Below are 17,200 nucleotides of genomic sequence, written 5' to 3' on the forward strand. Positions count from 1 at the left end.
AATGGATGGAAATAGAAAACACTATCCTGAGTGAGGTAAGCCAGACCCAAAAAGAGCATCATGGGATGTACTCACTCATATTTGGTTTCTAGGCATAAATAAAGGACATTGAGCCTATAATTAGTGATCCTAGAGAAGCTAAATAAGGAGAACCCAAAGAAAAACATACAGGCATCCTCCTGAATATTAACCTTCATCAGGCGATGAAAGGAGACAGAGACAGAGACCCACATTGGAGCACTGGACAGAAATCTCAAGGTCCAAATCAGGAACAGAAAGAGAGAGAGCACGAGCAAGGAACTCAGGACCGCGAGGGGTGCACACACACACTGAGACAATGGGGATGTTCTATCGGGAACTCACCAAGGCCAGCTGGCCTGGGTCTGAAAAAGCCTGGGATAAAAACGGATTCACTGAACATAGAGGACGATGAGGACTACTGAGTACTCAAGAACAATGGCAATGTGTTTTTGATCTTACTGTACGTACTGGCTTTTGGGGAGCCTAGGCAGTTTGGATGCTCACCTTACTAGACCGGGATGGAGGTGGGTGGTCCTTGGACTTCCCACAGGGCAGGGAACCCTGATTGCTCTTTGGGCTGAGGAGGGATGAAGACTTGATTGGGGGAGGGGGAGGGAAATGGGAGGCGGTGGCGGGGAAGAGACAGAAATCTTTAATAAATAAATAAAAATAAATAAAATAAAAAGGAAGCACGTTAAAGAAATTCTCTAAGAATTTAAAAATAAACAAGATTACATTGATATTCAGCCATTAAAAATGAAATTCACAGGAAAATGGAGAGAACTGAAAAAATACTGAAGGAGGTAACAGGCCCAGAAAGACAAACTATAAGCAAAGCCTAGCTTAGAATTACTACTGTGTGTTTGAGTTGGAGCACCTGTAGAGGTCGGGAAGCAAGGAAGATACCACAGTGTCAGGAGAGGTGTTAAGGATGCAATTGTGTAACTACAGGACATAAGACAGTAAAACATGTGGGAAAATACTCGACAGAGGAGAGAAAGATGTGGGGAGAGGTCAGAGTTAACAAGAACTCAGCTAAGTTTGTATGAAAAGGCCATGTAGAAATCTATTACTCTGGCCAGAATCTGACAGTTCTGGAGGAGAACTGTCTCATTCTTAAACCAATATGCATTCTAATGCTTTTCCTATACCCACCGAGAAGTATGCTCTCCCTCCTTATCAAGGCTCCTTTTTGCAGCAGTTAGAAACCATTATAGAAATCTACAATTGGTCAAATGCCGAGAACAACTGGCTATACAACCCTTACACCTAAGGCTCATGAACATCACAGGAGGGAAGAAAAGGCTGCAAGAGCCAGAGATTAAGGACATCTGCTTTGATATTTTTCTATATATGACAGGAAAGTTCAAGAAACCTCAAGAACCCAACTGTCTAAGCAGGATCAGCACAATGAAAATACTAGTTAATAAGAGGGACAATCAGTTTTCTCTAGGGATGAGACCCCTGACAGGTTATCCAAATCCAATCTCAATGAGTCAACCCTAAACTCATACACATATGAGCAACAGGCTCAGCACACGCACACACATGCACGCACGCACACACGCACGAGGAAATAGCACATTTAGTTTTATGTATCTTATTTCAGGAGCAAAATGTTTAATTTAAAATAGTAACATACAAATTTAAAAAAAAGAAAATTTCAAAGATGAAGCAAAAATAAAAAGGTCCATTCAATTCTAGCAGCCTGCTATGGTGAAAAATGCTGTTTATCTTTTCAGAAACCGTTTTTAGTTATAGTTCAGTAACTGAATTTCTACTATGCTTAAATGAAACATACACAAATTTTTCTTTCTTTTTCAATGAATATCAGAAATATTGTATCAATGTTCACAGATTGTGAGGACACTCAGAAGGAAATAACCAAGAATGCAAAATCAGAGATTTTGAAAAGAAATTCTCAGTGAATAAAAACATTTTAAAAGCTTAGATAAAAGAGCTAAAATAATGTTTCTTAAATGGTTGAAACCTTTGAACTGTGTTAGAACAGGGTAAAATAAAAACTGGCCTCCTCAGATTTGCCTTCCCAGTTCCTGCAATGTGCTTGTTCATATATTTTCACCTCCCCAATCCCTTCAGATTGTCCCTACCCTCCCAATTATATTCTTTTTCTACTTAAAACAAGAGCAATAAAACCTTGAAGACAAATTTGGGTTGGATAACTACCCTCGAGCATGGAGCCTGTCCTGGAATGTGGTTGACACGCCACTTGAAACCACTAAAGAAAACTGCTCCCACTTCTAAAAGCTATCAATTGTGAGTAGCTTTTCGGCTAGGGGTGGGGCTTCATACCTACTTCTCCTCTGTGCTGGGATTTTGTTTGGCTTGAGCTTATGCAGGTCTTGTGCCTCTGTGAATTCATACATGCATCTACCTGCTGTGTCTGGAGGACACTGTTTCTTTAAACATATCTATTAACCTGTGGCTCTTGCCATCTTACCTCCTCTTCTGCATAGATCCTTGAGCCTTGAAAAGAGGGGTATGATATAGACATTCCATTTAGAGCTGAGCATTCTAAAGTCTCATTCTCTGCACTGACTAGTTGTGAGTCTCTGTTAGTCTCATCTACCAAAAGCTTCTCTGATCAAAGGTGATCAATGCCCTGATAAATGCATATTGCAACATGTCATGATATGTCATTTTATTAATATATTTACTTAGCAAAATAACACTAGTCTGTTTTTGCTCTAAGGCCCATGGCCTATTTTGCTTCAGTTTCTTGGCCTCATTGGCAATGTCAGGTGTGGGCTTCATATCGAAAAATAGACCTTAAATCCAACCAAAAAGTGGTTGATTATTCCTATAACACTCTTGTTACTATTGCATCAGTGGGTGTACTTTGCAGGTAGGTCATTATTGTAACTCTGAAGGTTCGTAGCTGGGTGAGACCGATGATTACTTTTTTGCTCTGGTAATGTGTACAGCACCTTCCAGCACAATAAAGGCTAGACAATATGGATAAAATCTCCAATAGAGTACCAGCCTCTCTCCATATTCTTTAACTCAAGTATGTGGTGTCTTCAGCAATAGGCAATTGCCACTAATTGGTGGAGTACAACCAATAGCATCGGCTAAAACCTATAAAGTTTGTGGGTTCCTAAGGAATCCCACTGATCCATTTCTTCGTGTGTATGTTCATGCCAGGTGAACATACATACATGTATAGGTGTGTATGTAGAGGCAGGAAGACATCAGGTGTCATTTCTCAGTACCAACCACATATTTTTTTTAACACAATCTCTCACTACCTTGAAATTTCTTGAGGAAGCTAACCTAACAAGAAAACAATGGAAGGCAGACCCAGTGTAGTCCAACTAAGATTAGAAACACATCTCAACTATTTGTTTTAACATGGATGTTGGTGGTTGCACTCATGTCCTCATCTAAGGCAAGCACTTTACTGAATCATTCCCTAGCCCTCCTTGAGCATGTTATGATTATTATGTTCTGTATAGACATTCAATTGTTCCAGGACCTTTTGTTGAAATTAGCCTTTTCTTCACTGATAACTTTGCCAATTTTATAATAAATCAACTAACCTGGCCAGGGGTATAACTGAGTGGTAAAGTATGTTCTTAACTATGAGCAAGACCCTGGTTTTCAAGTGAATGAAAGAGAAAGAAGGTAAGGTCTAACTTTCATAATTAATGTCTGTGTTGTTATTTGGGAGCTGGCTGGTAGGACTGATAAAGACTCATTACCCCTAGCATAGTTTTCTTTCTAAGAGGGCTTTTAAGAACATATTCAAATAATTTAAAAGATATACAGTATTCAGGTTATCATTTTTTGGGGAATTTTTTTTTTCCTTTGAGGTATTCCATCTCATTTACTAAGTTTTCTGTCTGAGATATTCATATTATTCTTTACACTTTCAAAGTCTATAGGCCTACAGTGAGTCTCTTCTTAGATCCCAAGTACTGGTGATTTGTGTCTTCTTTCCTTTTTCAAAGTCTGGTTAAAATTCATGAAAAAAGAGTAATTTGCCCACAGCCAGTGAAATGGCTCACTGGAAAAAATATGTAAGCTGTCAAATCTGACAACCCCAATTTGATTCCCAGTACCATCATGATAGGAAAGCAAACTCCTACATGTTGTCCTCTGACCTCTATGTACACACCACGTATGTGCACTCACAATAATAAATAAAAAATTAATTATAACACATAAATGTATTTTTAAAACCAAATAAAGCAAACAAAACAGAAGAAAGGCTATGAAATGCCACATTCTAACCAAGATACAGCCACTGCCATCTCAGCCTTCTAGGCTTGCATGAGACTTGCCCTGCAAGAGTCATCCATGGGACCCAACTCCTCACTGCTGAACTAAGGGTTAGTAACAGAATCTGGGGGAAGAGGACCATTGCCTTCAGTTATTTGCCCATTGCTGAAGTCCTAAGCTCCAGTGGATAGGTTCAAGCTTTGGGTCACACAGACGGTCCGGGAACATTCAGTAAATAACAAGTAAAAATTTAAGTTGGTGGAAAAGAGATCTGTAGAGAAGGAGGCCTCACAGGTGGGAGGGAGCTATGAGAGGGTGGAGTGAAGATAATTAGAATACATCATACTTGTTTATAAAATTGTTGAATAACAAAGCAATTTAAAATATATTAATATACAGGTTTATTTCAAATTGTTTCATGTATATTTCAAATCCCAAACAAGGTCAAATTTAAGGACAACCCCTTGACAGGATGCTAGAAAGGAAACTCCCAGTTACTGCGGTATTATATACCTGAAGCCTTGAGTCATACTGTATTACTATGATCAAAGACTTATTATTAACAATATGGTTTATAGTAAATATATTTTCTTTAAGGTTCTGTAATAAGAGTAGCTAGAGTCACTCACTCAGGCACTGCATATGTGACTGACATACTCTTGTCCACATAAAGCAATGGACACCAAGACTTTTTAATGGGCTGAGTCCCAAGTGCTGTTTCTCTCTGCTGATTTTATTAATCTGTAACCTTTTCTAACACAATCCAAGTACATTAGCTTTTGAGCACTGGGTATATCTTTAGTAAGTCAGCAAGCTTGAAGCTGGGACCCTGAATATATAAAATAACCAACCCTACCACTCCTTTAAAAAGATTTGGACTTACTCTTTTTATTTTCCTCTTCTACTTATTCTGGGATTACTTATCATTAATACTTTTTTGTGAAAGCTTCTATAATGGATCTAAGATATATTTATTTAACACATTTAGTGTGTATAATTAGTTTTCTGTTGCAGTGATTAAGTACCATGACCAAGACAACTTAAAGGAGAAAGGGTTTACGTTACCATAGTTCCAGAAAACTTTCTTGCAGCATGGCAAGAAAGGCATAAAAGCAGGAGCTTAAGACTGCCTGGCAATCAAGAATCAAAGATCACATGCTATCCTTTCTTCCATCCTTTGAATCTTAACCTGTTTTTATACTCAATGTATACTTGTAACTTTCTTATCTGGCAGTCTTTAATTTTCCACTTCTTGAATTCTTTTGAGTTGACTTTCATCATTATAAATCATGGGATTCTTAATATGCCAGACTTCAAACATATTTTCTTCTGTTTGTCCTTTTTCTTTTTCCTGTTTCATTATTTTTCTAGATTTCTCCATACCATCATTGGCTTTTTAGATATCCTTTTAAGCAATTACTTCATATTTTATAAAATAACTTATCGCCATCTACAGATAAATAATGTCATGTCACATTTTGTGAATGCCTGTGTATGTATACATTGAGGGTAAATACACATGTATGTGCAGTTACTTGTGTGAATACATGTGAAGGCCAGAGGTCAACTGTCGATGTCATCATGAAGAATACTATTCACTTCCTTTGAGAAAGTGTCTCCCATTGGCCTGGCTCTCCAGTGAGGCCTAGAGTTCCTCTTTTTTCCATCTCTCCTGATTTCTATTCTTTCAATATATATTCATGCCATGAGAAAGTGCCCAGCTTCTTTACGAAACTTTCATCATCTGTATTTTTCCACTTTCATTTTTAAACTTTGTGGCTATTTTGTTTGGTGAAATTTGTGCATACATTATCTGTTTAAAAAAAGTATTTCTGTGTGTGTGTGTGTGTCTGTGTGTGTACGAAAATTAACCCTTGCTTGTATGGGTAGGTACAGGCACACAGATGCTACAGCATTTGTATGAGGGTCAGAGGGCACCCTTCCTGTGTCAATCCTAGCCTTTCAGCTTCTCTGAGACAGAGTCTTTCTTCCCTGCTGCAAAAGCAGGTTAGCTGGCCTGGGATACTCAAAATTCCTCATTTTCTACCTTCCTTCTCTCTGCATATACATGCTGAGATTATAGATACTTACATGCAAACACTCAAGATATTTAACTTTTGACTTCTACATTTCTTACATTAGTTTCCTTCCTTTAAAAAAATATAACCTGAATTCTGATAGCTTATAAAGTACAACAAACTCTTTTTAAAATAAAAGTTATGTTGCTTAGTTGTTCCAAATTCTTGTATGAAATAAACAGTAACTACCCTCACAGGTAAAAATCATAGTTACATGACGTTTTCTTTCTTGCATTTAGGTATTTTGCTTGATCTTTGAAAACTCTTTGGTTAAAGGCAGGCCTAAGTGGCAAAGGCCTGAAATCCCAGTTATGGGATTTTGTTGTTGTTGTTGTTGTTGTTTTTCGAGACAGGGTTTCTCTGTAGCTTTTGGAGCCTGGCCTGGAACTAGCTCTTGTTGTAGACCAGGTTGACCTCAAACTCACAGAGATCTGCCTGCCTCTGCCTCCCAAGTGCTGGGATTAAAGGTGTGCGCCATCACCACCCTAGTGGCAAAGGCCTGAAATCCCAGTTATGGAGATTTTGTAAAGGGCTGAGTGTGCATGCGGAGAGAAAGAGATTAGCTGTGGTAAAGTACTGATTAATTAACATTTAAGGCCCCAATGAAAAGCTCAGTGTATATGTGCACACACACAAAACAACAGAACACTAACATAGCATGGTTTTTAATGACATACAAACAGAAAGGAATAAAACAAAACACAATCTATAATTGACGACTAAATTTCTGCTTAAAAATGTACCATTTGCTGTGATATATAAGATCTTCTGCATGGTGGTTTTTTTTTTGGTTTGATTTTGGTGGTGGTGGTAGTGTGTATGTACGCACATGCATGTATTTGTTTCTGTGTGTGTGTAAACACTATAGAGATCATAATAAAAAAACAGAACTGAAATACTAAGGTAGTATGAATACTGAACAGTGCACTTACTATGGGTGTAAATACAGATTCTTTATAATACTAAAGGAATCAAACCATAGTTAGTTACTGATTTATTTTTGTTTTGAGTTTCCCTCAAAATAAGCTATATCCCTCAGTTCAAAGTGTGTCTCCAACATGAAAAGATAATGATTCCTTAAGAATCATTTCTTCTTGTTCTACAGGGTAGGACATTACAGAAGAAATCCCAATAAAGGCAATCCACTGAATATCTGATATAAAACTGTACTCTATGCTTTTCACAATTCTGAGTAAAAGCATTTTCCTCAAAAATGTACAGTGCACACACTTTACTGGTGTGTTGTTTTGGTAGACGGCAACAGTCCACGTGAACCACATACTTTAAGGGTGATGTGGTTCTAATGTGAACTTTACTTACTGATCTCAGTTCCAAACTTTATTACTTTAGTAAAAAGCTATAATTTGATGCAGATATCTACAAATAATAACCAAATGAACAATACTCACTGTGATGTCTTCTCCAGATTTTCAGATTTATCAAGTATTTTCTTTAGATTTTTAGGGTTTTTATTTTTTCCTTTACCTATTAGACAGTTTGATGCTTTAAGCAATTCTTCAAAGCCAACTTTACTTTTTAACTTTGCTCTCTAATATAAATGAAGACACAAGCAATTTTCCAAACTACTCTTACTATACAAATGTGTACTATTTTTATGTTAAGGATATAGTCCTATGTTTGAGTTCCCTGGTTTTGTTAAAACAATTTAGTAGTCCCTCTTTCTTCAAGTGATTTTTAAATGTTTTGGTGACACAATTCTTCCTGGTACTTCTCTTACCTTTTGGAGACTTTCTCATAAATCCTCCTTTGCTCAGATAACATCTGAAGCACACTAGCACCTCCCTCCACTAGTCATGTGACCTTAGACAGGCTATTTAACCTTTCTAAATTTTGTTTTCCTCCAGAGGTGCATGAGAAATAACTAGCATTTGCTTAGCCTCTAGTCAGCACTGAACACATATTATTTCTTTAAAACAGAAATCAAATCACATTATTCCCCTGCTTAAAATACCACAGATTGCCCATTCACTTGGGATAAAACAAGTCCTTCACATGTGCCACAGGGTTCTAGACATTTTAACTCAGATCAAAACCAATGTTCACTTAGATATTGATACCCCAGTTATATTTCCTTTTATAGTTCAGGCAAAATAAATCCCTCTCATGGGAATGAATCTGCTATTATTGGTACAAGTTTCATTCAATTTTTCAGCTTAATAAATAATGGTGAAGCTTCTTATTTAAACAGTGCACCTAAAAACCTCAACTGTGTTTTCTGCTTCTCACTTACCAGAGGCCCTTTTCTCTCAGAGTACTTAATTCATCCGGAATACAGATAATTACGTGGCTGCCTGCAGAAACACATTGTTTTGTCCACTGTACTATGTATCTTATATCCCTATATTATATTCATGCCACTAACACGAAGTCTTGTGCAGAGGAAGTAGTTGATATATTTTTCTTTTTGTCTAAGACCTGTTTTTATTTATGTGTAAGTATGTGTGTCTGCATATGGACATATGCCTTATGTGTGGTCAGACAGAGGCAAGAGGATTTTCACAAATTTAAGGGTAGCAAAGTGCATATAGTGATTTCCAGGCCAGTCAAGGTTCTGGCGACCCTACCTCAACAAAAAACAAAGAAAAAGAAAAAAAAAAGGAATAGATGTGGGATGAACAGATTTATGGAAAACCGACATGCTCATTGAGTTAAGAATTTTTTATGGCTACTTTCATGCTTTATTTATAGAGTTAAACAGCTAGAGCAGAAACCAAACTTAAAATAGGTATTTCTATCTCTAAATATTATTTGACTAATTACATCTACTTTGTTTTTCTGCTATAGAATTCCTTAAATTAAACCAAACTTAAAAATGAATGCATAAAACATGAATTTTGTAGATTTCATCAATGTCTTACCAGTAGACATCTACCAGCTTTATGTCAAGAGCTGGTAAACAGGGTTAAAGTTGACTCAGTCAGAATCCTACAGAAACAGATGGTTAATTTGTGATACAGAACATCTAAATAGAACATCACAGAACATCTTGCACTTAAGATTGTGCTACAGTGTATTCACTACAGCATCAGGTTTATTCTAAAGTTCTGTTCTCTTACACCAATCTTCCATGAAGGGCTGCAGGACATTTGAATTAGTTTAGGATCCTGGTATCAGGTTAAGTAAGCTGCATTACATTTGAATAAACTACTTTCACATACCAAAAAAATTGAGAAAAGCAGCAAACATCCCCCTTTGTATGTTAAACTTCTAAAACTATTTTAATAAGGAATGCCTTAACAGGCTTTGAAGGAATCAACCTGTCAAGAAGACACACTTATTACACATTAGTAGACATAAGCTTCAGGGAAGATGCCCTGTTTGCCGTGATAAATCACTGAACACGTCAACCTGGAAGAGGAAAGGTGGATTTGGCTTACATTTGCACATCATAGTCCATAGTGAAGGAAAATCAGGGCAGGATATCAAGGCAGGAACCTAGAGGTGGGAACTGAAGCAGAGATCACAGAGGAACACTGCTTACTGGCTTGCTCTCCATTGCTTGCTCAACTTGTTTTCGAATATAACCCAGGACCACCCACAGTGGGCTGGGCCTTCCCATATCACTCACTGATCAAGAAATGTCCAACAGCTATGCCCACGGGACGATCCAATGGGGGCAATTCCTCAACGCTTTTTCTTCCCAGGTGATCAGTTTGTGTCAAACTGACAGAAGTTAACCAGCAGAGTAGCATTTATGGATAATGATTTTAAGTTTGCCTGTGTATGGCATTAAAATTATGTGACAACAGAAAAGCTTAGGACAAGCATTTGTATCATTTTTCTCCAATGAATACCTTATGTGTTTTGTGTCAAAGCTATTGAAATCATGGATACATTCAACACATATCTTCCCAAACTGCCCGTTTTATTTAAGAATGGGGACTTGTATCTGCAATGAAAAATACCAATTCCTTCAGCAGAATACAATGTTTCTATTTTCAAGAATAAAACTGGAGGTAATATTAGAAAATGAGGGAAGGAGAGAGGAAAGAAAATGAAAAACAGAAACATATTTTGTACTGACTCAGGCTTTATTAGTTAATGGTCCATGTTTTCCAGGCATCCTCATCCTTGTTCCTTGGGAGAGAAAGAGAATACTAAAAAGAAAAGAATGATTATATAAATGAATTTACTTAACACATGCAGCGAAAACCACTATATTTTTGTTGCTAAAAGGTGGTGTTTATTCTTTAAGTAGCTACAGACCTAATACACCTGGTCACCTACTTTCCTTTTTTTAAAAAAAAAAAAATCTTAGTTTTTGACAGTTTCATATATAGACAGATAAACAGATAATGAATTTTAGTTATTTTCACTACCATTTCATTCTCTCACCTGCCATCCCCTCCCCCACTGAAACCCTTCTCCCTACCAAGTCCCCTCCAATTTTCAGGTCTGTGTGTGTGATTCACTGAATTGAAGTAAGGTTGATTGTATAAGCAAGAGTGACAATTATTTACTGGAACTTAGGTAACTTATCAGTGACGACACGGCTGAAGAAAATGACACTCTCGTGCCCAGTAACCATATTCTGCCAATTGTCCCTAATGCAGGGAAGCAGGGGTGGGAGGGCTGGCTGTCCATGAGAAAATGTTGAGGGGTCTACCCTTATACAGGTTAACCACAGGAGCAGTGAGCTCATGAGTTTAAGTTATCTCACATCCAGAAGACATTATTCCTAAGCACAAACCATCCATCCTCCAGTTATTACATTGTTCCCCATCCACTCTTTTGTGTTGCTTCTCGAGACTGCGGGTGGTGGTACAGGTGTTCTAATCAGAGCTGAGCTCTCAGCAGCTACTGCGGGTGGTGGTACAGGTGTTCTAATCAGAGCTGAGCACTCAGCAGCCACTGCGGGTGGTGGTACAGGTGTTCTAATCAGAGCTGAGCACTCAGCAGCTACTGCGGGTGGTGGTACAGGTGTTCTAATCAGAGCTGAGCACTCAGCAGCTACTGCGGGTGGTGGTACAGGTGTTCTAATCAGAGCTGAGCACTCAGCAGCTACTGCGGGTGGTGGTACAGGTGTTCTAATCAGATCTGAGCTCTCAGCAGCCACTGCGGGTGGAGGGGGTGGTGGTACAGGTGTTCTAATCAGAGCTGAGCACTCAGCAGCTACTGAAGGTGGTGGTACAGGTGTTCTAATCAGAGCTGAGCACTCAGCAGCCACTGCGGGTGGTGGTACAGGTGTTCTAATCAGAGCTGAGCACTCAGCAGCCACTAACCCTCAGCATTTTTCTTGTCATCTACTTTCTAATTCACACCAAATTACAGAGACAGAGGCTGCAGGGCCAGTGTGATCAGACCCTTGAAGAGAACGTTTTTAATCTTTTAGAAACACTACATAAGGTAGGAGAATTGAGGGTGGTTTCTTCTGTGTCTCTAGAACTAGAATAAGCGAGACAACAGTATTAGCTATAGTATAATGCAATTACTATAACAGAACAGCTTTAAACCCAACTCCTAGTATTAGGCTTGCATGGCTACCTGTGTGACATTAGACATTCCTTCACCTCCTTATTTATAAACTTTGCCTGATAGTGCTTACTCACGGATCTATGGGCTATTCTAGCAGTTAAATGACTTACCACAGTGCATTAAACAAGTACCAATAAATAGCAGGTCCACTTACAACAGGAAATTCTTATGGGAACACAACTTAGTGAGGCACACTGACTGGGCATCTGAGGCGTTCTAAGCAACCACAAGCATCAAAACAGTTATCAAACTCCTGGGTTCAAATCCTAGTTTTATCTGTCAGAAGACTACTACCTGTGGACCTCAATTTCCTAATTTTTCAAGGGAATAAAAGTGAACCATTCGTAAGATTTTATAAAGAATAAATGAGAATATACAAGCAACACATTTGGTACGATATTTGTCACATAGCAAGCTTTCAAATATATGCATATATAGCAGTAATAACAGCCATCATAACATTGTTTAATAAAAATAATAGCATAATATTATGTTTAGTAGGCAGTAGAATGCATTAAGCCAGTAGAGGCTGCAGATTTGGGCATCACCTATATATATGATAGTTTCTGTAACATAAAATACCGAAAGGTTTAACTCTGGACCCCACAAAATAAAAAGAATTCGAGGAGAACGGCGTTTTAAAAAAACGGAGAAAAGGGAATGTTACACAGAGAAAATAATCTGTACTGTGAGGTGTCAAAGATGCTACAAAATTTGAAGGATGCCTACTAGGTTTACAATCAGGAAGCCATGTGTGCCATAGCTGTTTATAGAAAGCTGACGGCCACAGATGTAAACAATGTGAATGTGGGAGAGGCATGTAGATAAATTCTTTCTAGAATTTTCTTCCCCCTCGGAAGGACAAACTCATCTTGAAAGGATTTGACTTTCTTTGGTTGCCATGGAGAGGGGAAGCTCAATGGTGGAAGCCTGTTATGCATTTGCAAGATCTGAATTTGATACCAGCACCCCAAAATTCTCCACTTTCATCTGTGTAAAATGTTCTGTTCTGTAGCACACCCCCAACACACACACACACACACACACACACACACACACACTACACTGCTAGCCTCTGAAGGGCCAGCTCTGTGCCTCAGTTAAAAAAAAAAGCTGTTAACAATGATTCTAGTATCATTCTGTGATTTACTGATAAATGACTTTGAATAAGGTATTAATTTCACTAGGCCTTGTCTATTTCAATGCCCAACATCTTAAAATGGCACCTACTTGTTGAAAGGAGAAAAAAGAAATTGCAAAAAAAAAAAAAACACATTGCAGGTGCTCAGTATATTCTTTATGCCCAGTTAACAAATAACTAAAAAAGAAAATAAATGATTAATTAAATATATATTATCTAGTATTATTTTATATTTTGAGGCACAACTGAATAAACACTAATATTTAATGATAACGCAGCAAATATATTACAGAAATAATCATCTTTTAATGTTAAGGTATACTACAGAAAAACAGAAATAATATCTCATATTTTAATAATATCTCATATTTTAATATCACCAAAATTTAAGGTTAGGTTTAATAAAACATCTTTGAATTTTGTGTTTATCATCTTATAAAACATTTTTTAATTTAAAAAATTATCATACATGATATTAGATGTCATTATACCATTATTTTTAAGACTTCCCCATTCGAAGAAGCTTTACAGGAGCCTCTAAGAGAGACTACGCAGAAAAATTAACGGGATTACGTTCCCTCCCTCCTTTGAAAAACATGGAGTATACGCCTACACATCAAGGCAAGAAAAAAGGCATACGCACTTGATGATTCGCTCTTTAACAAAATTTCAAAGCAAAGAAAAAAAAGCAACAGAAATTTTGTTTGCATAGTTCAACCAATAAATCAGTGACAGTCCTCATAAATAATGATGTTCTAAATATTGTTAAAAATTCTTTTGGCATCCGAATGTTTCAAATATTCTTCTAAAATTTCCCCATCTTCCTCTAAGTCTTCTCCAAAAAGCTCAAACAATAATTTATGCAACAGGTGAAAAACCTGTTAGCATCTTTTTCTAAGAAAAAAAAACGGAGAGGAAACGTTTCCGCGAATGTTTTTGCAGTAACAAAAAAGGCAGAGCAAGCATTTGGTAGGTTTCTAAGTAGCCTGGGGTGGGGGAGGCGTATACTGAAATGACCCTATCGATATAAACTGACTCTTATAAATAGAACCCATCGATCACTCTTCTTAGAAGTAAAGGGAAAGAGACTTGGTGAGCATCAACGTGAGAAGCTTTTAAGCCCGAACTGGGAGCAGAGAGGAAGAGGCTGCATCCCCTCCATCCGAGCACCATGCCGGGCAGCCTGGACCAGGAGAGCGGGAAGTAGGAGACGTAGCTCGCAGCCGCATCCCTCGGTCCCGCGCGTGGGGCTAAGGCCGAGCTCGACCTGCTAGGCTCAGTGCTGCCCCGCGCCTCGGGCCTCCAGCAGCCCCCTCGCCGCCCCCGAGAGGCCGGGCCTGGCCGAGCGCCCGCACCCCGGCTCCCGCCACAGCGCGCCCGCGGGATACTCACGGAGAGGAGCGCGCAGCGCGGCCTGTCCCGCCCGAGCGACAGCCCGGCAGTACGAAGCGGCTCCCCGCGCCAGGCGAGGGAGAGAGACGGCCCCTCAGCCACCTCCACCGCTGGCGACGCGCGCTTTGAAGAGTGGGCCCCGTGCCGCAGTGCGGGCTGCGCGCTGCCCGCTGACGTCAGGCCTGCCTCTGCCGCCGTTACCTAGGTAACCCGGTCGGAGGGCCCGAGGTCTCGGCTGGGCCGCGGCCCCGCCCCCTCCCCGAGTGCCGCCGAGCGCCGTCGGCAGCTCGTGCCCGCGGGCTCTCGGGATCCGGCGGGCACGCGCTCCGGCCCGGGTGCACGCGCGCGGGGCCGAGGTTCCGTGCGTGGAGCCGGAAGCCGGTCACGAGGGTTCCTTCTCTCCGCGGACAGCATGCCTTCCGCCGCCGCGGGGGGAGAAGCGCCATGCTTCAGGACTCAAAGGCTTGTGGGGAGAAGCAGAGGTGGAAGCCGACGGGGTCGCGCCCAGTGTAGAAAACATAATTGAATGAATGAATGCTTGCATGCATGCGTGCATGTATGCATGCAGTGCGGCCCAGAAAGACTTGTCACCCCCTACGCAGTCGCGCCCACATAATGAAACGCGTGAATTTTTAAGTGTGAATGAAGAGCCCCACTACACACCAGTTCGTAGGGAGGACGGATTCACAGTTCCACTGGCGCCGTTGACTGAGTTGAAAACAAGAATTAAGAACGTCACGTTTTCCAAACGCCCACTCCCCCTTTGTTCATTTTTGCTTCAGGCGCCATCTTTGGTTGTGAATCACCAGGAATGGAAAAATACTCGGTGCGTCATTCCCTCCACGAGAATTAGAGGCCATTTTCTGCAGCTGCCCTCCCACACAACCTGCCTTTGTGTGGCGACGGTATTGTGTGCTTTTGTTTGGAGGCCAGCTTTCTCCTTCTGACTGGTATCATCCTGCCTAACAAAACAAATCTCATGTGGTTTTCAAAATGCAATGAGGAGACAACGGGCAAAGTCACCTATCTATAAAGCCTGCCAAGAGGAGCTGCTGGGTTTTCCACTCAAAAATCTCAAAATTCCGCTTCTAAATCTCTTTCTTGATTTATGCTACCACCATCCCTTCAGGGTTTCAGCAAGATACCCTTAGGGGTTCTTAGATTATTATTTTTTAAATTAAACCTGTATTTTTTGTGTTCCCACTGTATAGCCTATCCATCCTTACCATTGCCCGAAGCAAGCTGCCAGTATGAACAAATGGGGAACTGCCCCATTCATGTATCCTGACTTCAGTTTTGATGACTTTCTTTCACTCTGTCATGAGGCTAACCTTACTAATGTAGAGCTGATAATGCTAACACCCTCTTTTTTCTTTTCCTTTTCTTTTCTTTCTTTCTTCTTCTTTTTCTATCTTTCTTTCTTTTTTCTTTTTTGGTTTTTCAAGACAGGGTTTTTCTGTGTATCCCTGACTTACCACCCTCTTTAAAAAATTACTTCAAAGGAGAAAAATCTAATCACTTTGTCATGGATACGGATGTTCCTTCCATCTCCCTGGGTTTGCTCTCTCATTTCCTTCGTTTCCCAATTTTAAAATTATGTACATCACGAAATAAGCAATACTGAATTATATATATTGCACATAATTTTATACAATATTGAATTATGAATACGAGGCTAAACAATTTACACCCTTTACAGCCCTGGTCCTTCATCACAGTGTGCTCCTCTCCTTGAAAATCTTTCCTTGTAAACTACTCCCAAGTGGTGCCTTTTCTGTGGATCTTAGTAAGCCACCTACTAAATGAAATACTCTGAGCACTGCAACCATGTCCACCTCGCTAGACGGTGGGTGCTGGTTCTATATATTTTCACTGTTTTACTGTTTTCATCCACAGCATGCACTGAAGTATCCAACAGTACTTAATCAGCCTTTGTTGGATGAATAACAAGCTCCTTCTAGAACTGCGCATTGTGTCTGTCTTACTTTTCATATTTCCACATAACTGACACTTAAATTCCCAGTTTCACAGTTATAATGCTGGTTGCTTATTCTTGGCCAGCTATTGTTTGGAGCACACAGTTGCCTGACATCCACACCAGTGACCGTTCTGATCTCCATCCTTTTGACATCCTTGCAGAGGTATATACGGGATGGGTGTTTGCAGAGCTACAGTGTGGCATGAGATAGTATTTCTAGCAGAAATGACCTTTAAAACCTACTAACATGTATACAGTTGTTTGGGTTGCAAAAAATTCTGGGTAAAATAATCTATGTATCTGCCTATCTATGGTTTTCCCCTCGTCTTGCCGGTTGGAGACACCTAGGAGAAACAGTGAGCACGAACACATGACGCCTACAAGGTCTTGGTTTCCTGAGCGCCATTCTTCTTTCAAAGATCTAGGGCCTCTTGGAGAAATGGTTGATCTTAGAATGGGAACAGATAATGTACAAAACAGAATTGAAAAATACTGTACCAGAAACTAAGGATGTTCTTACAGAATACTGAAACATACCAAAGATTGCCAGAAGTCATCTTGAAATGGTCACAATTGCATACAGGTGACTCAGTGTAAGCATCATTATAATCATATGTTACAATGTACTAACCAAGAACACTTAAGGCTATAAGTGAAATACAGAATATTTCAAAAAATTGAAATACAGAGTTCTTCCTTATGAGTGGAGGTGGGCAGATCTCTGTGAGTTCAAGGTCAGCTAGTTCCAGGACAGGCTCCAAAGCTACAAAGAAATCCTGTCTCCAAACACCAAAAAAAAAAAAAAAAAAAAAGGGTTCTCTGTTACATTAAAATTCCAACCAACAAATATAG

At 39.6% G+C, this 17,200-nt stretch overlaps 1 protein-coding gene across 4 annotated transcripts in view; it reads right to left on the minus strand.

Annotated features, from left to right (window-relative positions):
• The window catches only part of Ahi1 (Abelson helper integration site 1), a 148,454-nt gene extending 133,851 nt beyond the window's left edge, over positions 1–14,603 (minus strand). For 2 of the 4 annotated variants that reach the window (XM_075947902.1, XM_075947910.1), the window contains exon 1: positions 14,371–14,535. The gene's annotated coding sequence lies outside the window, so the exon portion shown is untranslated. Of the gene's footprint in view, positions 1–14,370 lie in introns of all 4 variants that reach the window. The other 2 variants (XR_012907697.1, XM_075947891.1) reach the window with 2 other exon arrangements.
• Positions 14,604–17,200: the final 2,597 nt, after the last annotated feature.

The sequence above is a fragment of the Microtus pennsylvanicus genome, chromosome 1 (assembly GCF_037038515.1).
Source record: "Microtus pennsylvanicus isolate mMicPen1 chromosome 1, mMicPen1.hap1, whole genome shotgun sequence".
Lineage (NCBI taxonomy): Eukaryota > Metazoa > Chordata > Mammalia > Rodentia > Cricetidae > Microtus > Microtus pennsylvanicus.